This window comes from Balaenoptera borealis, assembly GCF_965194805.1.
Source record: "Balaenoptera borealis genome assembly, chromosome: 2".
In the NCBI taxonomy this organism is placed as follows: domain Eukaryota; kingdom Metazoa; phylum Chordata; class Mammalia; order Artiodactyla; family Balaenopteridae; genus Balaenoptera; species Balaenoptera borealis.
In genome coordinates, this window is record NC_138867.1 from 41,184,447 (window position 1) to 41,211,832 (window position 27,386).

General features: G+C 35.9%; 2 long non-coding RNA genes across 2 annotated transcripts in view; one reads left to right on the forward strand and one right to left on the reverse strand.

Moving 5' to 3' along the window:
• Positions 1-27,386, forward strand: part of LOC309624471 — a 614,280-nt gene that overhangs the window by 412,983 nt on the left and 173,911 nt on the right. The gene's annotated exons all lie outside the window — the stretch shown is intronic.
• On the reverse strand, positions 958-26,172 carry LOC309624463. Its single transcript, XR_014241947.1, has 2 exons — positions 23,002-26,172; positions 958-8,174 (listed from the first exon to the last, which is right to left on the reverse strand). It is a non-coding gene; the product is annotated as an uncharacterized lncRNA (long non-coding RNA).

A 27,386-nucleotide genomic window follows, 5' to 3' on the forward strand; every position in this document is an offset into this window, starting at 1 on the left:
CAATGAGATCAGATCTTTAAAGTTCATAATAACTTGTATGAAGATTCTGTACCTCATTTCACTTGAAGATCATGAAAAAAGTTATTAATTAATTTGGAAAAAATGAGATTTTTTTCCTTGCTTTGGGAAGATGAGCAAAATGTTATTACACTGAAATAGATAAATTTACAAATATTTAAAGGAATACCTATTTTATTATGGTGACAACAATTCACGTCTCTACCAAAATACACCTTGACTGATTATAGTATTTCATGACATATCTACAAAATGGCCAAGTTTCACAGCGTGCTTTCTAAATTTAACTAAAATTACCGTAGAGGAATGAAATTTGAAAAGGTTTCAGGTATCTGTCTGACAATGAACAATCATGGTATGAGGTATTATGTTTTCCAAGGTTTTGAACAGGAGATTCTTGTCATATACATTGCTGCTTCTTGGTTTTTAAATTGAAACGGCTTCACCTGCTATGAGCCATCTAGAAGTGGAGAGGTCCCAGAGTGGCCTGGTAAATGAAATCAAGTGAGTTCTTCTGAGTGATGGGCAGAAAAATGAATCTAAGGAAGATCAAAGTCTCCAGTGGATTTTTTATATGGCTACTAAGGTACACAATCTGAAGACTACATGTGAGATCTTATAAGGTGACTTAAACACTAACCAGACATTCTAGTTCTTTTTAATATGCTCTGAGAGAATATGTTTAAAGGAAATTTGCTAGTTGGAGAAAAGCCATTTTTTCTCCATCTGCACTATTCAGGTCTCTGCTTGCCCCTGGCAGTTGTTCCCAGTCTAGGACTACATGCCATTATTGGAATACCACTTCTGTTACTCGCAGTGAAAGCCAAATTAAAATGTCCCAGACAAAGATATACACTTTTTGATTTGAAAAACATGTGCAAGATTAGTTTTGGCTTGGAAGAGTCCTATAAATGAAGTATTGATTAACGTGGGTGAACACAATATTATAAACAAAATAGACTGGTGTATTTTCTGAGTCATGAGGTCTTGGGAATGGACCACAGAGTGAATCAGGAGCTTCCACTATTTTGCTGTGGAGATGATTCTGGAATCCAGAAGTTTCAATCGTGATTAGGACAAAACTGATGACCTTTTCAGAACTTGTTCCTTCTGGTTAATGCTTTTCAAGTATTGCACTATATAAGAGTATGTTAAGTCATCTAGAACTTTTAAAATAACTAAAATTTTCTACAGTTGTCAAATGGAAATGGTTTTTTTCACTCAACCAAAATTACTTGAACTTTGATTAAGACAGATATTCACATAGATAGAAAAAGAAAATCTTATTCTCCATTACATTTCAGTCAACTCATAAAATATTCAAATTTTCTCTTCTGAAACCATGGTTACTCTAACTGTAGGACACTTGTGAAGTCTTGAGAATGTGGAAGGAATTGAGTATAACCTGAAGATGCATTTTGACTTCTAATCACGCTTGGACAATGGGTTGAGAAGAACAATGGACAACTTTTCATTTGTCTTCTTTCCTTCTAATTGAGGTATAAGTGGTATATACAGACTACATTGAAGAATAGGGTTTGATTTTCTGAAACTTGGCTATTAAAAAGCTTCTGGCAAGGAATGACTTGCAATTTCTAATGATCATCCTTCACTCCCCACAATGGCAAAGCGATTCCAGAGACACTAGTAACAACCATAAGCTCAGAAGCTCTAAGGATAATCATTAACTCACTAGCACCCTTCTCCCACTATCCTACCCTGTGCTTGCTTTTTACGTAAAGTCCTTTTCTGACCCATGGTGTCATCCAGAATATCATATTAGTTTTACTTGTCATGTCACCTTAGGCTCTTCTACACTATGACAGTTTTTCAGACTCCTTGTTTTTGATAACCTAGACAGTTTTGTTAAGTACTGGTAAGATATTTTACAGAATCTCTTGCAATTCTGGTTGTCTGATGTTTTTCTCATGATTAGACAGGAGTTGTTGGGTTTTGGGGAGGAAGACCACAGAGATAAAGTGTCATTTTTCATCGTATCCTATCAAGAGTACAGATTATTAGCATGACATCATAGTTGATCACCTGGCTGGGGTAGTGTTTGTTGAGTTTCTTCACTATAAAATTTCTCTTTTTTTCCACTTCCCATGCTGTACTCTTTGGTTGGAAGTCACTGTACACAACCCACATTTAAGGAGTGGGGGAGTTATGCTTAGCCTCTTTGATAGGTAAGTATCTACATAAATTATTTAGAGATTTTTTTTCTGCCCAGATTTGTCCATTCTCCCCCATTCATTTATTTATTTATATTAATAAGATCTCATGAAAATTTATTTTACACTCTAGGTTGTAATCCAGTACTACATTGTCTTGTCATTCATATTGTTCTGGCTTTAGCCATTAGGAGTTCTTTCAGTTGGTTCCTGTGTCTCTTTGACATACTCCCATTTTTGGATTTGTACATTTTTTTCCTCAGTACTTCCTTGCTTTCTGGCACTACAAAATGTTCCTGGTTCATTTTGCATATTCCTTGCCCCGTTTTAGATTCAGGTGTTTCTCCAAGGAAGCCTAGTTCCTTTAATTGGAGAATGGTATTTGAAACCAAAATGTGGGTGCTGGTTGAACTACTTGCTCATAGGTCCTCTCAGCTGACAGAGCAAGGAGATCTATGTATGCATACTGATCCCTGTATTTACAGACTGTCTATAAATACTTCTCTATGTAACTGTCTCTGTATTATGCTAAATATAGTTGATTATGATGTCTTCTACTATCATCCTACATTATCACATGGATCATTCTAGCTTCTTGCCCTGGTTTATCTATACCTTCCCATTCCAATAGTGAGAAATCTGGCTCCCACCATTCTCCATCCATTTACTTAACTGGTAAGTTCCATATGGGTATAGTGGTTACAGAACTGTTAATTTGTATGCTTGTGGGAAACAACTTTATCAAGTGGGATACAGTTTTTATGTACAGTTCCTTTTGCTTTTAGTCTTATAATCTCCACTCATCTCCAAAGTTACTGAGATCAACAACTTTTCCCCACACCTTCCAGTGAGGTTATATTATATATATGTAATATTGTTAGATTATTTTGTTCCATTTTGCAGTCCATATTGAAATCCTCTGACCTCCTACATTACTTGATTTTTTTTAAAATTTTGCGTACCCTAAGGTTGATAATTTGTGCTGTACTTCTATGGGCACTGAAAAATGCATAGTGTCGTGTATACATCATTACAGTAACATAGAGAATAATTTCACCACCTTACAAAATCATCTGTGCTTCATCTATTCAGACCTTCCTATTCCTCAAATCCAGGTCAAACACTTATCTGTTTACGATCTCTGTAGTTTTGCTTTTTCTCAGAATATTGTATAAATGGAATAATAGAATAAGTAGCATTTTTGGACTGACTGTTTTTACTTAGCAACATCAATTTAAAATTCATCCATGTTTTGCCTGGTTTGTGAGTACATAGCTTTTCATCACTGAATATCGTTCCATTGTATGGATGTACCAAGGTTTGTTTATAGATTCGCCTGCTGAAGGACATTTTCATTGCTTTCAGTTTTTGAATAAAGCTGCTGTAAACATGTGTGTGCAGATTTTTGTATGGACATAAGTTTCAAATCAGTTAGGTAAATACCTAAGAGCAAAATTGTTGGATTGCATGAATGGTAAAACTATATTTGTCTTCATGTATAGGTTTTTGTGTGGACATAAGTTCCACAAAATTGTTTTTCAAAGTGTTTATACTATATTGCATTCTCATCATCATTGTACGTGTGTTCCAGTTGCTCTGCACTTTTTCCCAGCACTTGGTTTTCAGTTTTTATTTATTTTATCCATTCTAATAGGTGTGTTGTGATATCTTATTGTTTTTTGAATTTCATTTTTGTGATGACTAATGGCTCTGCATCATTTGATGTGTATATGTGCTTATCTGTCATTGGTATATCTTCTTTGGCAAAGGGTATGTTCAAATCTTTTGCTCATTTTTTTAGTTAGAATGTTTTCTTATTATAAAATTTGAGAGTTCTTTATATATTTTGCATACAAGTCCTTTGTCAGCAATGTTTTTTTTTGGTAGATTTATTGTGCTATAATTTACTCATTGTAAGTGTACAATTTAATGATTCTTGGTAAATTTCTAGAGTAGTTTGATTATTATTATTAGTTTGTAGTTAAAAACATCAGGCTTATTTTAAAGACATTTATAGATACTAATATGGAGCTCTCCATTCATTGGAAGATAAGAATTTTGCATATTTTAATGTCCTCCTTTTCTCTCTTTATCACATAAAATTTTTTGGCTTTGAACCTAAACTATGAGTATTACATCTTTTCATCTACATATTTTTAATGTCCTTTTTAAGAAATTATTTTTATATTGACCTTATGTTTTATGACTTTAAGAATGATTAATTTAATATGTCATTCAACTTTTTTCAGTTTACAACATTTTTAATGTTTTTGACCTGGTGAATTTATAAATAGCTAACAACTGTTATTAAGTACCATGGAGTAAAGATGGAATAAAGGGAAACTTAATAATGGGTATGAGTGTAACTTTATCCAATTATGATTAAAAATTCACTTTTATTTGTATTGGAATGTAGTCATTATGCTAGTTGACTATAAGTCAGTGGAAATATCCAACAATAAGATATTAGCAAGCCAATGGTAAGATATCTTAGATTACCTTAACCAATTTAGCGATTGGAATACTGAGGTGAAGATTCCCACTGCAGTGTACATGGATGTGAAGCACCCTGGAGTGCTGGATTCAGTTTTGTTTGCCATCCTAGAAGAGAGACATTGACAAATTGGACCTAATACATAGGGCAACCAAGATAGTAAAAGGACTAGACATGGTGTCACATAAGGAATGTTTAGAAAAAACTGGAATGTTTAGTCTGCAAAAGGAAAGAATGATGGGGCTGAGGATTGGTTGGAGGAACATGATAGCCATCTATTTTTAAACATTTACAGGACCAACAAAATAAAGAGGAGGATTTTTTTTTGTTGTCACAAAAAGACACACTAGTAATGGTTGATTAAGTTCAAAGGAGGCAAGGCTTGACTTATAAAAATGAGAACTTCAACTCCTTTAAATTTACAAATTCTAAAATGGAATGGGTTTTCTGATTTAAATGCAAACTTAGCAAAAAAAAAAAAAAAAGACTCCAAGATCAGAAGCATGTAGGAATCCTACATTTATATTTATATCCTTGAAGTTTGCTAATTAAATTCTTTGTAAGTCTATACTCCATCAAGCAATATTTTCTATGATAATTGATAAATATGTGATTCTGATAGTGGTAGCAAGCCCTAGATATTGAATAGAAAGTATACTGGAGAGAATGTTTAATGGATGATAAAATTAGAATATTAAAGATGGATAGCTTTTGAATAGGCAAAGAAGCAACTATTTTAATTGGAGAATGTATATCTAAGAGTACAGAAAAAATTATAAGCAAATATGTCATTTTCATAAGACATTGAGTAGGCAAATTTGACTGAAAAACAACTATTCGTAAATGCTTACAAAATAGTCATTTGGAAGAAAAAATTAGGTTTGTCATTAATGGCCTCTAGTGACTTCCACAGTATAAATTAAATGATCAATTTATAGTTATCATTCTACCTGACCTCTCATCAGCCTGATCACTACCTCCTCCTTGAAACAAATTCATCACTTGGCTTCCCTGACTCTGCATGTATGGTTTTTATTCTTCTTTTTTGGATGCTCTTTCTTAATTTTTTAAACTGATTTCCTATACATATTTCAGAGGTAGTATAATGTCAACCACATAGCTTTCCATGCTATATATAAGCTGATATTTCCCAAACATATCTCCACTCTCTACTTCCCTGAATTTCACATTTAGTTATAAACTGCCTACTTGATATCACTTCCTGTATATTTAATAAAGCATACAAAATTGAATATGTTCCAAAATGTTTCCACTACCTATTTTACCTCCCGTCACCACCATCTTTTTCCCTTGTAGGATTCTACATTTCATTAAATTATAGCTCTATTATTATAGTTGCACAGGGGATTAGATTCATTCTTGATTTCCACTTCCCCTCATTGCCACACTGATGGATTGAAATCCATCAGTAAATCCTGTTGGATCTACCTTTAAAGTGTACTCAGAATGCAACCACTTCTCATCTCCTTTACAACTGCCACCCTGATCCCAGCCACCCTGATTCCTTTCCTGGGTTCTGATAGCCTCCTAACTCATGCTTCCACCTTTCAGTGCATTCTCAGCAAGGCAGCTTTTAAAATGAAAGTCACATCATGTCACAACTCTGCTTAAAACCTTTCAATGACTTCCTTCTCAACTAGAGTAAAATCTAAATTCTTTTCAATGACCCACAGTGTTCTACTGATCGGGCACCTCTCTGACCTCAAATCTTAGTACTTTCCCCCCTCACTCACTTTACTCCTATCACATTGTTCTTGTTTTTGTTAACATGAAGACAAGGTCCTTCATCAATTTTACAATTGCTGTCCCCTCCACATATTCATATGACACATACTCTCTTTCAAGACTTTACTCAGTAGTTACCATTTCAGCCAATCCTACACTGTATAAAATCACATCCCTTCATCTTGACACTTAATATCCCTTTCCCTGCTTTATTTTTCTTCCTTAGCACTTCTCACTACAAATGTATCATTTGCATACTGTATACATTTATTAATTTATTTGGTTTGGCTCATCTTCTTGTTAGATGTAATTCACATTGCTCGCTGCTGTACTCCAGTGCCCAGAAGTGCTCCCATCCTGTAGCCATTGCTCAATACTGATTCATAAAACAAATTTTAAAATGCTTTTTGAAAGCCCTGAGCATTAAGCTGAAGACTTAGAATTGTGTTTGCTTGGCTTTGGAAGAGGATGGAAGCTTTCTGACAGTAAAGATTATGCTGAAGATGTGTTGTAGGAAGATTAACTTCCCAAATTATGGTTTGAATACACAGAATTCTCATAAGCTGCAAAGTTTTAAGAAAAGAAGACCACTTTGGAGTGCATTACAGTAATTTACAATATCTTGTGGACAAAAGGAAATGGAACACAACAAAAAAGAGATTAATTACAAACAAAGAATTAATATCCAAGGGTTGGTTACTGGATAAGAGCGAAAGAAGTCAAAATAAATTTGGGTGTGAGATTAGTTATACAGGAGATAGAGGATTGGAGTAAATAAAGATATTAAGAGAAAGAACTCATTTATGAGGAAAAGACAAAAGTATGAGCTGACATTATAACATCAAGTAATAATAATAGTAATAGTAAGAAAAGAACATTAGTTTTTACTTCTAATAAAATAACATTGGTTTGCAATTTTTAAACTGTCAGTGTTTCCTTTGGAGTAATGGAGAGAAACATTCAAGTAAAAATATCCAAAGTATGTTTGGAGATACAAGAATCATCTGGAAATGTGGACAAGTTGGAGACATTGATTTGATGTACTCTACAAGTACTCTAAGAATTGAGACTGCAAGAGGATGAATGTTCTGACAGAGAGAGTGTAAAGAGAAAAGAGAATAAGGTAGCAATTGGGGCAGGAAGAAAATCAATTTAGTATGGAAAGCAAGGGTGGAGAGTTTTTCAACATCTAGTTGCTCACTTTTATAGATTTAGAAATGTTGCCCGTTGAAAAAGAAAATCGTCAATGAGGTTTGAAAATATGTATAGATATACATTTTAGTAAAGTAATGAGTAAAGAAATCAGGTTGCAAAGGATTAAAATAAAAACAGTGTAGCAGATGATGGCGTATACCACCCCAATCCCCATTATGGACCGAAGTTCTCATTCCTCCAGCTCCTGGTAATGTTGGTGGCTGACAGCATTTAGCTGAGTGACTCTCCCAGAATTGCCCTTGGCTGAAGAATGCTCACTCACCCAAGGTCATGGCCCCTCTTCTGGAGGCAGATTGCATCCAAGACCAGGCAATGAACAGGTATAAAATCCAAGTCTCTTGCCTTAAAGTGGGACAAGTGTGGGGATCTGCTCTGGAACCATCAGCGGTGTCCAATGAGGTCTTTGCTGTGACTACATTGCAGATCAACTACTCCTTCCCTCCAGTCTAACTTCACTCTCTCTCTGCCGTTGCTCTTGAAAGCCTTCTTCATAAACTTCCTGTATGTGACTCTCCTCCCAGGGAACCCAACTTAAGACAAATAGATACATTAGACATCTGAGAAACATTGAGGAAAACGTGTGCTAAAATATTGAGAACTAATAACGCTCATGTTTATGATAAATAAGTTTATTGCATACATTCTTAAATTCAACTGAAGTCATTTCAATTCAGTATGGATTTATTAAACATCCAGTGTTTATACTATTTGCTACTGGGAGCATAATAAGAGCAAGAAGTCCCTTGCCTTTAAACCTCACGATAAATACAATAAACTTATGAAAGAGCATTGATTCCGACTGAGGCTGGAAGCCTCCCAGAGTACAACCAAACTCATGATTAACAGCCTGCAGATGTGCATAACTTGTGAAAATGCAGTGTGACTGGGAAGGATGTGCGATGATACTAGTCAATGTTTACAAGACGTTCTTCCAAAGATACTCTACGCATCTGTAGACTAGTGTTTTAACTTCCTTCTTAGTTCCTTAAACAGGTGTGCATCTGTAGTTTTAAGAAGACAAAAAGAATATAAATTGGCCTACAGCCATATCATCTTGTAATGTTATCCTTTCTGATCTTGGGTTAAGGCAGTATATTGATGGGCAGTTCTTAAGGAAATTCTGAGAATGCTAGTTAATGGTTAGATAGATAGAATGGCTAGATAGTTAATCAGCTAGATAACTAATTGCCAGAATTTTTAGGAAATAAAATCTGTGGTTTCTAATGCTAGGAAAACTCACACGATATTAACTCAGCCTTTTAACTTTGAACATGCTCTAGAAAACAGTTCCTTTTCCCCCCTCTAATCCATTGAGCAAAACCAGCAAGAACTCTGGTTCTTGTGAAAGTGTCTGAACTTTCAGCATTTCTACCCTCTAACACATAGATATGGCTGGTAATCTATGTCACTGGATAGTTAAACACTCTGTAAATTTGGATTGCCATAAACATAAAAGATTTTAAAAAATGCACTAGCTGCTAGGTTGAGAGGACTTACAACAAGGAGAGAAATCAGAAGATACCATAACGATAAAGTAGGAAGTGGCATTCACAGGCAAGGATGTTGTAAAAATACTTATTACAAACATCTATCCACCATGTACTTAAATATTTCTCAGGAAGGAAATTTCAAGTTTTTTTCAGAAACTCAGAATTTAATAGTTTTTGCCATCAATCTTAAATAAACCCCTCTATGACAGTTGAATTCCGTTTCTTGATTTTATATCTTTAATGCTCTCAGTAATCCATATAGCAGCTTGTAATAAATTTTCATCATCTTAACTGAGAAATCATTGAAATTGGTGTGTTTTCTGTCACCTCACATTTGGTGTGGATGGCCTAATTTGATTTTGTCACCCAAAATACACGTAAAACATTCTCATGTATGTTGTTTTCATAGTTCTTGTCCTGAAAAATCTTACATTAGTGTTGAGATCATGACCAAGATTGCTGCAACATTATGGGACAATAGAAGCTGTTTTCAAGATGAAGACATCCATCCCCAAATGATGCTATATTGTTTCACCCCCAACACATTCCTAAATGGCTTCCTACCTACTTTTAAATAAGAAATATGAAGGAGCTGACATTTCAAATAAGAAATATGAAGGAGGGACCTCCCTGGTGGTCCAGTGGGTAAGACTCCACACTCCCAATGCAGGGGGCCCTGGGTTCAATCCCTGGTCAAGGAATTAGGTCCCACATGCATGCTGCAACTGAGTCTGCATGCCACAACTAAGACCCAGTGCAACCAAAATAAATAAATAAATAAACATTAAAAAAAAAAGAAATATGAAGGAAGTATAAAAATAATCTGCATAAAGAAAGCATTTCAAATGACAATGCTTGCTTTATTCCTGATTTTTAAACTAATGTCTCATCTTTTGTTTTTAACCTGATTTGCTCAGCATTGCTTGTGCCTGGAGTTAAAAGAGGTACTTCTATATCCTCCCTGGCTTTCTCATCTTAGTAATGTTTACACAGTTTGTAGGGAATGGCCTGTTAACAATTTCTGGATTAAATTTTTATCTACAAAGTGTCCTGCTCTGGGAGTAAGATTGAATCACAGAGTTTCCTTGGTGAATAAGCTTATGTGGCTTATTACTACCCGTGCATGACTTTTAGATAGTACATTATCTTAATCAGTATACGCTGTGTGTTTGACACTGTAGAGTGATATAGAGAAATTCTGCTCTTTTGGGTAGACATTTATTGACCATGACATTTAAGCAAGGCAGTTGCTTCCTTTACAAAGAGAATTAAGAATTGGGTTTATCATGACAAGTGTAAATGTTTAGACCAAGTATTAATTAATAACTTTTTCTTGTGTATATCTAGAAAAACAACATGATTGTGCTGGCAAACATCTAATGGGATATCAAAAAAAGTGATTAATTCCACTCCATCTGGGACCCTTTGTATAATCCCATTTTTTCCAGAAATATTTTACAACAAAGCCAAGGCAACTGCTGAATCCTTTGCAAGGGCTGCCTGACTATTTGTGTATGTGTCCATCTGTTTGTTTGCCCATATGTCTTTGGTTAGAGAATAACATATATTTCTTTATAAGTCTGTTTCCATAGATCAGGAAGTAAACAGATTTAAATGGTAGCAGTATTGTTTACTGCACATCAACAAAGTTTGGAATCACAAACTATTTGCAAACAGTAGTTTATAAATTGCATTACTTAAGCTGTCTGATAAATACAAAAAGTGAAATATGCAAAAAAACGTTGAAAAGATATTTTGCTAAGCTGAAAACACGCAAGGTGCCCAATATCTACAATACTTTTATAAATATATATGTATTATATATAATATATACATATATTGTGATACATGTATACATGTATATATAATATATATACAAATAAATGTATTATACTATGTATATACCATATATTTAAAAAGTAATCAGACAGAACACTCATGAAAATATTGGGTGATTACTTTTGGGGAGAGAAATGAGATAGAGTACAATTTGATGGTAATATTACCACTAATCTTCATAATTCCTTAGTGTTTGAATTGTTTTTTAATATGTATGAAAATTTTTAACAAGTGTAAAATTGTTTTTATAATTTAAAATATATCTGAGAATGAGGTACATAATTTTGCTGTTCAGGGAATGAAGAAGCAGGGATTCTCCTATGTGGGCATATTAGCTAGAAGTCAGTTTGACTGTTTGATTACACATAAAGGATCTTTATGTGTAATCCATCATTTTGTTCTTTTTTTTGTCAATATAGCTTCTAAATTGTTTTCCTACAATATCAAAATCAAACTACCTGGATTTATGCTTTTTTACTGAGGCAAAAGAGATCACTGTCAATGTCTAGTAATTTTGGAATTGCCTTTTTTTAAGGGAAAGTTTTTAGAAATTTCCAACAAGGAAATTAAAAATAGTCTAAGGCCATCAGAAAACTCATGTGGAAAATAAAATTTTGCTGAATAAAAGATAAATGTTTCCTAAATTACATTCAAAATAATATCAACTACACGTGAGTCAAAATTATTGAAGCACTGACAGACACAGCCATAAAATGCTATGAATTTTGTACAGCACCAGGTGTGAACATTATGAGGTCAGAAACAGCTTCATTTAGAATTAACAATGTACTGGGACTTCCCTGGCAGTCCAGTGGTTAAGACTCCATGCTCCCAGTGCAGGGGGCACAGGTTCGATCCCTGATCAGGGAACTAAGATCCTGAATGCCACAAGACGCAGCCAAAAAAAAAAAAAAAAAAAGAATTAACAATTAATACTGTTAATACTACTGTTAATAAACCAATAAAAAAATCTACTATCTCCTCTTTGTTACTTTCATTTTTCTTTTGGGTAGTATTTTTTTTCTTTTATGAAAGTCCTTTCTTAATTTCCAATTTTGTATATAATTCTTCTATCTTGATGGTAGCATGTGATTAGTAAGATCCTGGTGATTGAAGCAATGACTTTCTAATGGCAAGTTCAGTTACAGACATTCTGAAAATTGGCCCAAAGGCTCCATGATTTCCCTGTAAGGATAATTAGAAAGGACACAGTTGGCGTTAATGGTGCTGATAATTATTCCATATTTTGGGCTCTGGTGCAACTTGCTTCCAAAGTCCCTAAAGAGGATAAATAGAAAGTAAAATGTCAGAATCTTGGAGATTATCACAGCTGGGTACTTGGAACACCTCCTAAATTCACCAGAAGAGTGGTCCTCAAATTGAAAGACATTGCCATCTTGGTAGAAAGCCATAAAGAGCTAAAGGTTAAACATTATTATAAAGCATTAAATATTATATATGTGTATGCATTTATATCTATAAGTATATTTATATATATGATTATATATGTATGTATGTGTGTTTATATATATATGTATATATTCCCAGATTCTACTATTGATAAGTGGGAACTTGAGAAAAAAATATATTAGGATAAAATTTACACTTGAGATAATTCTTGCATTAACATTTTTCCATTTATTGAATAAAAACCACATTGATTTAATTTGTGCAATCATAAAATCTTGGTGTCCTGACAAAGACTAGTTTGAGAATCTTGAAAAGGTTTTCTTTCATTAATTGTTCACTCATCAGTATTGAGCTCTACATTTGTATATGCAACTGCCTACTTAACAACTTCACTTAGAAGTTTAAAAGGCAGTTAAAATTAAGTGCAGCAAAAATATAACAAAACAAAAAGACCTCTTGATTCCATCCCAGCCTGTTTCTCCTCACCAACTCCTCAGTAAACAACAACACGATACACTTAGTAACTCAAGCTGAAAATCTGAGCAGTGATCTTAGATTCCTTTCTTTCCCTCATCTAATATACCTAGTACATTACTTCCAAAACCTGTGAATCCTACCTCTGTGTCCTCTACTGCTTCCCTAGTCCCACCTACTGGTATCTCTTGGCTTCATTTTTTTAGGAACTTCCTTACAGACCTCCTAACTTCATGCTCCTCTTAAAGCGTATTCTCCACACAGCAGCCAGATGATCTTAAAAAAAAAAAAAAAAATCAGATCATATCTCCCCTTACTTGAAACACCTGATGCTTAGAGTAATAAAATGCAAACTTCTTATCTTTGCCTGCAACACCCAATATGACTGATTCCTGGTCTGTCCCATCTCCTCCCACCTCTGCTTTGTTGTCTCCTCTCTAGTTACACTGGGTTTCTTTCTATCACTTAAACACATGGAACTCATGTCTGGAACATAGTTCATAATGATTATTTGAGGGATGAATGAAGTACTTGATCTGGGGAACACAAAGTTGACTAACGTACAGGTCTGATCGCCAGAAACCTATCGTCTAGTAGAAATTGATGCACCAGTAAACAAACAAGAGCAATAAATGTTCTGGGTGGTATGAGGAGACTATTTATAGAGGTTATAAGGCTACGAAGGGGAGTAATCAATTTTACTTGATGTCTATTGAATTACGTTTCAAAAGAGAACTTGGGAGACATTGACCAGGAAACCCAGATCTAGGAGGCACTGGGGGCAGGTGGTGTCCTTCCTGAGGTTCACAGAGGACTGAAGCCTCGTCAAGAGGAGGGGGACACACAATCACTCAGCCTGGCTTGACCAAAGCATTAGACCTAAATAAGGGTCTATTGTTCCACTTTATTATGAACAATACAGAAAAGTAAAAAACAAAAACCAAAACCCAAACTTTATGGGTCAAGAGATGTCATCGGATTAGAAATGAATTCCTTATGCCCAGACCAGACTCACTGGGTCCACTTGAGCAATTCATTCTTTTGTTTACTACACAGATATTGATATTGTCTACACTTTACCCTTGGTGCTATTCTAACTGTTGGAGATGGAAGATTGAGCATAACAGGCTAAGTCTCTGCTCTCATAGCCCTTACAGTCTAGTGTGGGAGACTGGTCAAAACAAGCAAATAAGTATGTACTCTTTCAGGCAATTATCAATGTTCTGAGGAAAAACAAGGCAAGTAAAGGAACAGACAGCAGTGGGAGAGAGAAATTGCTCTATTACTTGGAGTGATCATGAAAGGGATCTCTGAGGTGGTGAAAATTTGAGTAAAAACCAGAAGAGACCGAGGAAGGAAGATGCAGCTAGCTGGAAGAAGAACATTTTTTTTTTTTATATTTTTTTACTTACTTGGTTGTGCCGGGTCTTAGTTGCTGCATGTGGGCTCCTTAGTTGTGGCATGCGAACTCTTAGTTGCGGCATGTGAACTCTTAGTTGTGGCATGCATGTGGGATCTAGTTCCCTGGCCAGGCATCGAAGCCGAGCCCCCCTGCATTGGGAGCGTGGAGTCTTAGCCACTGCACCACCAGGGAAGTCCCGGAGGAAGAACCTTCTTGACTGGCGAAATGGCAATGACGGAAGCCTTGAAGCACACACATGGCTGGGTTACTGGAGGAAGAGCAAGGAGGCAAGTGTCCTGGGTGTGGTGAGCTAGGGGGAGAGTGGGAAAATCTGATATAGAGCTGGTGCAGATCACATAAGGAGCTGTAGGCCTTTCGCTTTTATTGAGCGTACCAGGCAGCTACTGGAAGTTTTTGAATAGAGGGAAGACACCACATGATTTATTTTATAAAAAACCAATCCCATAGAGTAGGTAGAGTGGAGGACCAGAAGGGAACTGGGTGACTAATTGGTTGGCTATGGTAGGGGTCCAGGCAACAGACGATGGTGGTTTGAACTAGGGTACCAATAGAGATGGCGAGGGGACTGAAATGAGTTATATTTTTGAGGTGAATCACTCAGGACTGCTTAACTGTGTGGTGAGAGTGAGAAAAAGAGAGGAATCAAGGATGGCTTCTGGTGTTTGTTTGTTTCTTTGTTTGTTTGTTAGAACAATTGGCTGGATGGTTGGACCATTTATTATGTGGAGAGATAGATTTGGAGTTGAAAGTCAACATCTATTTTTGCTGTACTAGTTTGTGATGCCTATTACTTAAGCAGATAAGTATATTCAGACTAGAAGCAAGGAGACATTTTAATAGAGATAAAACTCTAGGTTTCCAATAGTAAAATTTTGATTTTAACACTTCAGTCTTAGTTTATATGACTAAGTGTTTAGGTAGTTACAGTAGATATTAACCCAATTGGGAAGAACGGATCGAACTCTAAAGCTGAAGACGTGGTGGGAATCTCTGAAGACATCACTTTTTAGTTAGCAACAGTAATTGAATTAGCAATTAGAAGTCTACATATTGAACCTGGAATGTGAGAAAAGGGAATCTCATAATTTTTTGAGGTTTTTCATTAGGAAATATATGAATCGCCAGTCCTGCTTCAGCACCAAATATTCTAAACTTTCCTAGTGCCGACCATATTAAGTTTATAATATATACTATCTCTTTGTGTTGTGCCACCACAGATTGACTTCAGGTAAAAAGACATACAATTCACAGCTTTTTCTATAAAAATTATATTTCAGTCCAGTCATTAAGATTATATCCCTCCCTTGATTAAACTTTCGTAAATCCTCCAGGTTCAACAATTACAAAAACAAAAAGAGTAGATTAATTTCATAAATGTCTAGGGACATTTATTCTGTTTAAATTTTACTATTCATTAATGTCCAAAAAAAATGTTCCAGCTAGACTTCCCAACGGAGAATTCAGTGTGCTTTTCTGTCTATATTTACTCTTATATGCATTCATTTAGGATAATGAAACTAGAAAACTGGAAAAAATTCAAACAAATACTCTTTTACTGCTTAGATATTAAGGAGGTTTTAAACTCATAGCAATGCAAGAAGAAACATCCTAGGAACGTAACTAGAATGTTATTTTTGGTGAATTTAAGTGGAATTTTAATTAGGAATAACATCCTAATACGATCATTTTACTAGTTAAATATCTCTTCATTCTGTCTAAATTATTGTCTTATGAATTAAAAAGAAAGAAATTGAAGATGACTTCTAAAAATAAAACCATAATAGATACAGCCTTGGAATTTTATCCCTTTCTGTATAATGAATACAATTAATGTTCTGTAGGGGTAATTTATCTGAAAGTACTGTACTCATTATGTTAAATTATCTCTAATTATTATTTTCAGGCAATTTGGCACAAATAGACTAAGTTCAAAATTATAATCCTCATGGAATCTATGTTGTTTGATAAACAGAAAGTTATGACTTTATGTATGTAATCATGATGTCAAATCAGCAGCCGATTGGGGGGAACTGGTTGGAGCCAGTGCTTTCTAGGAGGTGGAATACTGAAAAGGGATTCAGTAGCTGTGCATTCTATTCCCACCTGGCCCTCCTTTTGTGATACTATACAGAAACACTCTCCTAAATAGGAATGAGCCGTGCTGCTTTACTCATATAACTACTAAGATTAGATTCAGTTTTGAACTCATTAGCTGAAAGGAGGCATTTTATTGTTGCAGTATAATACAATTGTGTTCAGAACTGGAAAAAAAAAAAAAAACCAGCCAATGATACAGATATGTTTTGGTAGTGATCAGTCCCATTAGTAACTCTAGCCACTACTGAACTTCAGAGAAAGAAAGGAATATTCTCATTGACTGTAAAAGCTCTGGTTTGTCTCCTTGGTTCACACTTGATTTCATTCTTTTTCTCAGAAGTTATGAGCTACTCACATTGACAGTAGGAACAAGGAGGCTGATAAAACAGACCTCCTAGAAGAAACCTTGCTTTCTTAACGCTGAAGAGGATCCCAGTTTTCAGAGAAGTCTTTTTATAATGAGAGCTAGCCCAACAAATGCTTTCTGCCCTAGGGGCCTGTCTTACAAATGGTGATTCAAAAGAAGTACAAGGAACTGACTGACAGGAGGGGAAAGAAATGTGGTTAGGTTCAACGAAGGTTATGTTTAGCTAAAAAAAAAAAAAAAAAAGTCTGGTTTAAGAATTTCCTAAAATGCTCTAGAATCTCAAAATGCTGTAATCAAAAGCAATTGCAAAAATTTACTTTGACATTTGTTTTACATTTCATAATCTTGTGGAAATCACATCTCAACCTTTTATGATTTTTTTTATTTGAACACACTTTTAAAAAAGTCTTTCGGGAATGAATACATTAAAGACATATTGCTAGAAAGTCAGAAGGCATAGGAGTATTTTGATCAAATCAGTATGAAATCTACTGCTGTAAATCACTGAAATTAGAAAACATGCATCGCTCATGATTTCTTACAAAGAATCTAAATAGATAAATACCACCAAATAATCATCTATAGCTGAATTCTAGAAAAACATAGATGTGTGACCAAATAGAATTTCATTCCAAAATATTTGATCTTGTCCCCCATACTGCTGGAAATGGTGGCATTTTGCACCAGTCCCCATCTTGTATAAAACGCGGACACAACTCCGGAGTCACTTTGCAAGCCAGACGTGGTCTACTAATTACATTTAAATTATTGCTAGTTTCTGTTCACAGCCTGGCTAAAGATTCTGAAGATTTAACTTTTTCCTTTGCAAAGCTTCAGTCTAGGCCTGCCAGATTTTGGAGAATTCTCAGGACTTGGTTTGTAACATAACACCTCTTAAGAAATCATTTCACTGAAGCAATTGTTTTACCATCTCCCTAACGATTCTAAGCTTGGCCCTGATCTCAGGAACATTTGTGACAGCCACGTTGCCCTCGCCCACCTGTGTTAGGTTTCTCCTCCTCCCTTTCTCTGCATTTTCCACACAACAGGACAATCCAAAGTGTGTGTCATTTAGGTGTCACCAGTTCTGTGAGACGTGAAAAGCTCTGCCAGTTAACATAAAACAAAATCCCAGAGGTTTCATGGAATCACATTTCCCTGCCGCAAAGAAAGTTGAGAAGAGGGGCAAGGTAGCTTAGAGTGGGAGTTTGAATGAGGACACTTTGTCCATGAATGGAAACTCTACATTCTTTGTTATTTTAACAGGCTGTGTCTGTTCTCCTTGAAAGAAATTGTATGAGAGAAGATTGGATTAAGTAGTTTTTATTTTATTTCAAAGCACTTGTACACTTTTCCAAAGATCAACTTACTTAGCCGAGTAATAAACTCTTGTTTTACAATAATACTAGTGTATATTATATCACCCTAGCTTACTACAAAATACAGAATTAGAGTTGGGAAACAAAACATTTGTTTCTTTGGTGAATGAGGCATATATCATTACCTATTCACTCTGCCAGATATAACTTGAACCTTTTAAGCTATTCGAAGAAAAACCCAACTAGTTAATCTGCTTTAGGAGGAAAGAAAAATAGCTTTGCACTTACTCACAGTCTTTCATATTAAAAAAAAAAAATCTTAGCCATTTGCAGTCCAAAGGAAATCTAAGTTTATATTTTCTTTGCATGTGTATCTTTTGAAAAGTTAAAAAAATGTGTTTTGCATGTTTTCCAATTTCACTTTCCACACTTTTTAGAGGATTGCAAGTTTCACAGTGGATGAATGAGTTCATTAAACCAAATATTCATTTGGCTGTTTATTTCTCATCACACAGAAACCAGAGTGTGCAAATCATAAATAATTTCAATTACAATACAGTTTCCTTCTCATTCCTCAAACCAACCACACATATGATTATGCTTTGCCCGTTTTTAGACTTTAGTATCACTCTTTGATTTCTCTTATATACCTCTAAAGCTTTGCTTTTAAAAAGGTCCCTGTTGTTATGAACTTAACAGTTGCTCAGACACTGCCATATGAAGACAAAATCCATTCTTATATTTTCTGTCTAATTAACTTAAATTTTTCTTTTTTGCTCACAGATTGGCCAATTTTTTATTTACTTTGTGTTTGGCACTCTGTATAATAGTCAACTTTGCTATAGGAAAAGAATTAAATAGTTTCCATACTTTTTCCTAAGTGTGGCTTGAAAAAAATTTCATTTATTTCCAGCTATTGTCATTTTATTGAACTCTGTTAACTTGCTTACTAATATTACCTCTTGGAGGATTCATAGTCTATGGTGGTCACTATTGCTTTGTCTACAAAACAGAGAAAAAAGTTGTGGGTGGTCTCAGCAGACACATGAGTTAACCACTTGATTTCTATTTCCACTAAATGCTTCAGGTTAAGTGATTATTTCAGTCAGAAGTGATGCTTTCAGACATGTTACTGCAGGTGAAGGGACTGAACCAAACATCTTGTTCAGTCATCTTCGCACGTTGCTTGCTACATCATCAAGAGACATGACATCCTGCCTGAATCAAAGCTGGTAATGACATGTCAACTTTTCCTGAATGAAAATAGGTGCTGGTACAAAAATGTCCCATCTTCCCAAACTGTCTCTTTATTAAATCTTCAGAAGATTTGGGGAATTCTTGGGTTTTGAACAAAGCTGCCACTCCCAGGTCCAAATGGCTCCATCTGACCCTTAGAAGAATGTATTTCCTTATTTGGTGCCCTAAAAGTGTACTTTTTACAGCCTAAAATGACTTTGTGTATCTTTTCTTTACACAAGAAATGATATCACACAGGAATACAGGCGAGAGCTCTCTCAAGTTCTGTATCAAGTCTTAGACCAACTGCATGTAATTATGTTGTTAGTGGGCATTCAGGCAGACACAGAGACGTTAATAAACCTCCTTATGACCACACTGCTATGATTCTAGAGAAGAGCTAGGATTCTAAGTCTGGCAATCAGATTCCAGAAGCCCTGGGTTAACAACGTTGTTCTAGTGTCTCTTGACATGAAGGCTGCTCTTTTCAAGCTGTTGTGGTTCCTTAGATAATAGCAGATTAGCAATCAGTGTATAATTAAGTGAGATTCTTTCACCAATGGACTGGTGGTAAATGGTACCTCTAGACCTAAGCATCTGGTTGAAGGGTTATCCTGTTCAGAGTTTAAACAGGTAAAGCTGTCCTCAGCCATCACTTGCTCTTCTCCATGATACCTTAATCAGCAGAGGTAGCTTGTCATCACTGCTGTAAGGCATTTTCCCAGAAGCCCGTTCTCAGACCTTCCCCCAGGTACAAACCAGGGCAGTCAGTAGGACTCTATTTCAGATATACCTGAATTTTCCTCTACACTCCAGCATTCGATCACAGTTATGTTCATGATAGAATAGTTCCAGAAGGTTTAGGGAGGGAGAGTTGGCCAAGAGTAAGCACTCTACTTGCCCTTGGACTTTTTCAGAACTAGATGATTTGTTTACATAAATACACTTGCCTTTTTATCTGATGCTATTTCTCATTTCTTGCAAGATCTGAATCTCTATCTACATCAGCCTTCAAACACTGATGCATAGTATATTCAAAGCACAACTTTGATTTTTCCAGAACAAGTCTTCTGTTCCAGCTGGACCAAATGAGTTGCCATTTCTCACTTCTCTGAAGTTTCTGGACTCATGCCTCTCACTCCCACCTATAAATCCAGGCTTCCTCAAAAGCCAGTAATTTGACTCTTCTATTGGCTCTGGTTCTCTCTTATTATATCCTTTCCCTGAGAAATGAACTTGGAAGACCCTCGCTGTGTGAGTTCTGGGAAAGGTCATGAGGTACACATAATTACAGGGAGAAATCCTGTTGGCTAATATATCAAAATATTAACCTGCCACACTGTTTGAACTACTTTTTGAAGGAAAGATACATGAAGGGCTTGCAAAGAAAGAGGAGGTCTCTAAACCATAAGGTTTTCATCAATGAAGATGCCATATACTTCTCATGACATAGCTGGCAACCAATTGTCTGTGTGTCTTCAGTTTGGCAATACGTATGAGCCACACATATTCCCTTTTATTTAAATTTTGTCTTGAAGTTATTTGATACATTTTCTCTGTCTGTACTGTCAATCTGTACATTTCTTGAAGGTAAAGAGACACTGCTTTTGTCTCTTTAAGCACATAATTCAGCAACAGGTATATGTAGGTTCTTGAAAATATTTTGCATGTTTTCTCCTATGGTGTCAACTGTGATTGTAGTGACTGTACAAGTTGGGACAGCTGGGCAGCTACTAATGACAAACATTTCTTATACTTAATACTATCAATTGATAGATTTGTCCTGTCAATATAAATAAAACGTGGTTCTATTGCAAAATTTTAAAAATTAAGATAGATTCTACATTAAAAATATCATTGAAAAAATGTTGCATTCATAACCCCTGACTTGCTGATGGTGAATTTAGTGGGACCAAATAAGAACTAATTTAACTTGTATTTTCTAATTAATTGTATAAGTGACTCAATTTGTAGTAGAAAATGGAGCCACTTTAAGACCAAAAATAGAGATTCAAATTATTTCCCAAACAAATTTTATATCCAATGGAATAGAAAAGCCAATAAAATACCTAAAAGCCTAATCTGTGATTTCTATATTGGTGATGAACTTGGAAAATTAGAACATGCTTTGGAAAACAAGAATAAATGTAAACGAGGATAATACACTTTGGCAGTGGTGCACCAAGGAGGAGTGGTCATGGGTATAGTGTTGCCTAGAGGGAAGGTATATGTTATCACTGAACTCGTTTAGAATTACCAGCACATGCCAATAATAAAATACAGACATATTTAGATGGTTTATTACTGTTTTAAAATTCTATATGGATAATGCAATCCCTTAATGGGTAGATCACAGGTAGATTAATTGCATCCCTCCCCTTCTGATACACTATTATATTTTGGTTATCTAATATCTGGGGCATGTGTTTTCTTGAATTTTGCTCAGTAAATGTGTGTGGAATCAACAAGTCAACCATTCTGACTGAATTCACACATGGTAAGATGCAGGACAAACTTATACCCTAGACAAGATAGTAAACTAATTCTTTTTAGAAACAGTTTTGTACATCTGCTGCATATTAAAGTGCTATATTCTGGGAATATAAAGATAAATAAGAATCAGACCCAGTCCTTCTCACTGGCCTATGGGAAATCTTAATCCAATAGGAATAACAGACACCAATAAACAACAAATTATAAAATATGGCGATGCATGCTGTGAGAATGGTGAGTATAAAGTCTGTGGTGACCAAGAAAAAAGAGCAATTGAATTCCCCTAAGGTAGAAATGCTGAAGTCATGCAACTGAACTGGATTTTGAAAGACAAAAATGAGTTTGCCTGTTGCAGCTGTGGGAGAAGGGCTTTTTCTTTCTGTACTGATCATGTAGAGAGAAAAATCACTGGGTAAGTTCTATGCCAGGGCTTTTACTATCTCAGGAATAGTATTTGTCATGCAAAAGAGGACATTTGGAGGTGGGATCATGTGAGTCATGGAATCGCCAAATTGTGGACACTCAGGCAATACAGAAGGCAGCATCTTTATTTGAGGAGTCTTCTGGCATCCCTCAAATCATGCCCCTTAGGAGATTAATTGTCTAATATATATAGAAGACTAGCACAACTTTGGGTTCTCCAGTTGAGACATTCCAATAAAAAGGAGACATAGGGTTATTTCCACGAAATAATGTATTTTAATTGTTGAAAAAAACCCAAAAACTAATGACCTCAGAGTTGTTTTAAAATGTATGGATTTTGTTTTTGAAAAAGCAAAAGCAATCACCTCAGTTTCCAACATGGTTGTGAAATACAAGTAACTAGAAAATGTCAATGCAGGTTGTAAAAAATTAAGTAGCACTAGAAATTATCTACATAATCCTAGTTTGCAGGATTTCTATTTCAGGAAAATACCTATTAAGGTTATTACAACTTAGCTCACTGACATTGCCTCATCTTTCTAGTAACTTAACTCTACCTCAAGATCTCAGCCGCCATTCTCGCAAGCACTGCTCTGTTCCACATCTCTTCAACAAGCAGTGGAGACTGAGGTAGCTCAGTGTCTAAAGATATTAATTACTGTTATCCTTATTTACAGAAAATGAGCTCTTTTGATTCATTTCTTATTTCTTTTTCCAACAAGAAGATTCCAAATCAGCAAAAACAAAGAATTGATAGAAATCACAGGAGAAAGCGCTCGTTCTCACCTTTCTTGGATGTTTTTCTCCCCATTTCCATCTCCTCTCCTCACTGTTCAAGGCACACCTGATTGTTACTTGAGTCAAAAACTCACACCCTAATTCCAGGAAGCCTTTGGCAAGTGAAGGCAGTGTTTAGACACACCTCTGAACTGCTGGCACTGGCAGATTCTACACTGTGGTTATGCCAATGGAGATATTAATTTTATTCTCTGCTTGTTTTCTCATCCTCAAATTCAAACTCATTAAAGATGTGTGGTTCTTACTGTAAAAGAACTGCTCTGTTGATGTGCAAGGGTGTAAAAGGCTTTTAAACTTGCAATTCTATCTGGTATGTTTCGAAATACCATTCAGTGAATGCGTATTTTTTTTTTTTTATGGAAATACAAATATTTGCCACTCTACATTTAAGCAGGGAAGAAAAACCTTTATTCACAAATTATTCCACTTCCCACTTTGCTTGTTAGGCTTCAGGTATCTACTTCTGGGAACAGCTGGTTTCTAAGCTTTTTAAGAGGCCCTGTCTCAGAAAACAGACATTTTCACCAAATTGCCATTAAACCGGGGGTGAATTTTTATTCACTTCAACACCCTTTCTCTCTTTGGGATTTGGTTTCTTTTTGTTCAGGTGCAAATGTCTCTGCACAGCTGTCTGAAGCACCCTTCCAAGCCTTGTGCAGAAAATAAAAATATTTTGCTGTGCAGTTATAGTAACAAAAGAAAAGAACCAGCCTTGCTTTTACTACTTTCTGAGCATGTAAGTAGCAGTTCCACACCGTCCCCTCACAGGAGTCTGGCCCCAAACAACACAAGGCCGGCTGACTGCCAACCCATTTTGTGTAGAAGTAACACTGGCAGAGTTTCCTTTGGTAAAGCAAACTGTTTCTTTCTCACCTAAAGCTATTACAAGCTTCCTGCTGTATCCGCTCTATCGATTTGTTGCCTATAATTCTGCTCTAAGCAAGGCTACTTTTAATCTACCTAGCGCATGACAGGAATAGGATAAATCCTTCAATTACTTTATCTTATCACAGGCTGTTCTTTTTCTGTTTTAAAGTTTATCTGTCAGGTATTGGAGCTAGAAAACTATCAAAAAAATCAGTCTGTCATACTACTCATCAATATTTGGGCAACACTGTAAATGCCATTCTTGAGTGCCCTTGAGTCTTCTAAATCTGTGTGGACTGCTTACAAGCATTCAAAGTGAACACAGATCCTAGAGTTAGATCATTCTTGTAAGAACATGTTGGCAAAATGTCAAAAGCTTGTACATTCTTATTTTGGTACTATTTTAATGAGCAAGTTTTATTTGAAAATCAAAACAATTACACCAGTCTCATAGTTCATTGAGATTTTCCTCAGCTAATCAATTGTGTAATGGATAAGTATTTAGTATCTATAGTCAAGTATAACTTTGTTTAATTCTTGGCCTTGTAAATTTTCGAGCAATTCTGGGCAAATAACCACTCCTAATCTCAACTATGTCATCTCTAAAGAGGGGGATAGAAAACAAAATTTACAGCATTGGGTTATTGTAAAGATTGAACTATATGCTGTAATCCACAAATAGTACTTTGCATATTGCCTGGTTCCTCATGTTCAACGAAGATGGTGATGAAGATGATGATGACGATTGATGATGTGACTCCAACTAGTAATAAACCAGCTTTCCTTAAGCTTATTCTGCTTTTGGCTGCTATGTGACAAAGTCATAATGAAATAATAGACTATAACCCTGAATGCAATCTTTTGTCACTTCCTCATTTACAGATGCAGAAACTAAGACTTAAAAAAGTTCAGCAAGAGCCTCAGATTTCATAATTAGCAGCAGGTCCAGGAATAAAACCTTGGTTCCTTACCCAGGGTCTCCCAAATTCTTGTTTTTTCCTCTACTCTTTGTCGTTTCCCTGTCTGACAACTTCCTTTGTCCATTGCTCCAACAATAAAAAACATAAATTTTACAAATAGAAAGCAGATACTAAGGCCAGATTTAGAGGAGAAGGAGGGGAGAATGGAAGAGAGAGAATTCTAAATTCCCTAATCTGCAGCAAGCTCACTAAAATCTACCCTTGTTAGGTCTCCAAGAAAGGTGAGTTTGGGTGTCTTGGGTTCCATTACTTTCTAGGTCTGTACTGGAAATTAGGATCATATGTAATCTGCAAAGATTTTTTGTTTCTATTCTAGAAGCATTCTTGAGTGGACTTTTTCAATCTTATCCCAAGATTCAACCTGCTTTCTGTTTTGTCTTGTATGGCAGAAGTGTTTGTTCACTAACAGAAAGCCATGCCCATGAAATCTCTTTTTCCTTTAACAACTCACAACAGAGACTGGAAAGCCAGGTAATCTCTTTCCCAGCCCCCCTGGGGGTAAGAGTGACCAAGTAAAACCAACGAGATGCCCACTGGGGAGCTTTAAAGAAGGTTTTTGCTACCTTATAAAAGGGAATGACATGAGAGGAGAGCTCATTCTCCATTTAAAAAAAATTTTGTATATGAATATTGTGTCTGGAGCTAAAGCAGCCGTTTTTCCCCCATGAGGCAATAATCATGATGACAATAAGCCAAAAGTTCAGAATAATGGAGTGGAAAGATAGAAAGAAACTGAATCCTTAAAAATATTGTGGAATTACTGGCCTGTCTTGAGACTACACATCCCCAGTCTTGTTAACAACAAATGTTACGTTTTAAGTCATTATTAGTTGAGTTCTCTGTTACTTGTAGCCAATGTTATTTGCAAATGATTCCTTTAGATGGAGAGAGTTAGGTACGTGGGTGGCATCTCCACCAAAGTGGAGGAAGGTTGCACATTTTTCTTACCCACCAGCCTCAGAGAAGGGGAAAAAAAATGGAAATCTACAAAGTAATTCACGGAGATGATTTAGAGGTAATTCAGAGAGCAAAGAGATTTATTGTCTCAGTATAGGTCTAAATATAATATGGTAAATCCTACCATTAGAAGCTTTACCTCCCAATATAATAAATCAATTATCAGCCTTTAAGAGATAGTCTTGAACAATACTGCAAACCATTTAAAAAATCTGTGTGTTTAGAGTTTCAATGAGCTTTATGGATAAGGGAGAATCCCTAATTGCTTATCTTGAAGATATTTCTTAAGTTTCTGATACTTTACATCAGAAGTCATATTTCATTTGCTCAGCTGAGTGTTTCACATCACCAACTGACTCTTTTTTTTTTTTTTTTTTAAATATTTACTTATGTATTTATTTATTCTAGCTGCGCCAGGTCTTAGTTTTTTTTTTAGAAATTCACGTTCTTTTATTTATTTATTTATTTATTTATGACTGTGTTGGGTCTTAGTTTCTGTGTGAGGGCTTTCTCTAGTTGTGGCAAGTGGGGACCACTCTTCATCGCGTTGCGCGGGCCTCTCACCATCGCGGCCTCTCTTGTTGCGGAGCACAGGCTCCAGACGTGCAGGCTCAGTAATTGTGGCTCACGGGCCCAGTTGCTCCGTGGCATGTGGGATCTTCCCAGACCAGGGCTCGAACCCGTGTCCCCTGCATTGGCAGGCGGATTCTCAACCACTGCGCCACCAGGGAAGCCCCACCAACTGACTCTTAATGAACAGCACAATAGAACATAGTAAGTGTTTTTGAGGACCACTCAAGAACAATTAACTTGTTAGTGCACATGTCTATTTTGAAAACGCACTCTAAAATTTCTTTAAAATTTGTTAGGTATAAACTTCTTGGAATGTAATTTAAAATGTGCATGCATTTTGACCCTGCAATTACACTTCAAGGTACCCTAGGTAGACTCACTATGTTATTAAATATTAAAGATGGCTATAGTCATTTACTGTTACTTCTATTGAGAGGTAGAGTTTAATTCCCCTCCTTTTAACTTTGGGCTAGCTGTAGTGGATTCCTTGACCAGTAGAAAGTGGCAACTTTATGTTATAGAATTTCTAAGTTTAGGTCTTAAAACACCTTGCAGTTTCCATTTGGGTCCCTTGGAACATTCTTTCTTGAGCCCTGAGCTGCTATGTGACATACTAACTACTGTGAGACCTGCCATGCGGAAGAGTGTACATGAAGGCACTCCTGTCACCCGTCCCAGCTGGGCCCAGCTTCCAAGTCATCCTTGTCAAGGCACTAGTCATAAGAGGAAAGTCACCTTGCACCCCCAAGACCAGCATATCTGGCATCTAAATACCACTGAGTAATTTCCGTTCATGTCGTGAGAAACAGAAGAATCACCCAAGATTCCTGACACTCGAAACCTTAAGAAAAAACAAATGACTATTTTAGGTTGCTAAATTCTGTGGTAGTTTGTTACACAGCAATAGATTACACTAGTACATAAGTGCAAAAATGGCCATTGGATGCATTAGCTGTAGAAGTTAAGACTTGAAAACAATTTAAATTCCATTAACAA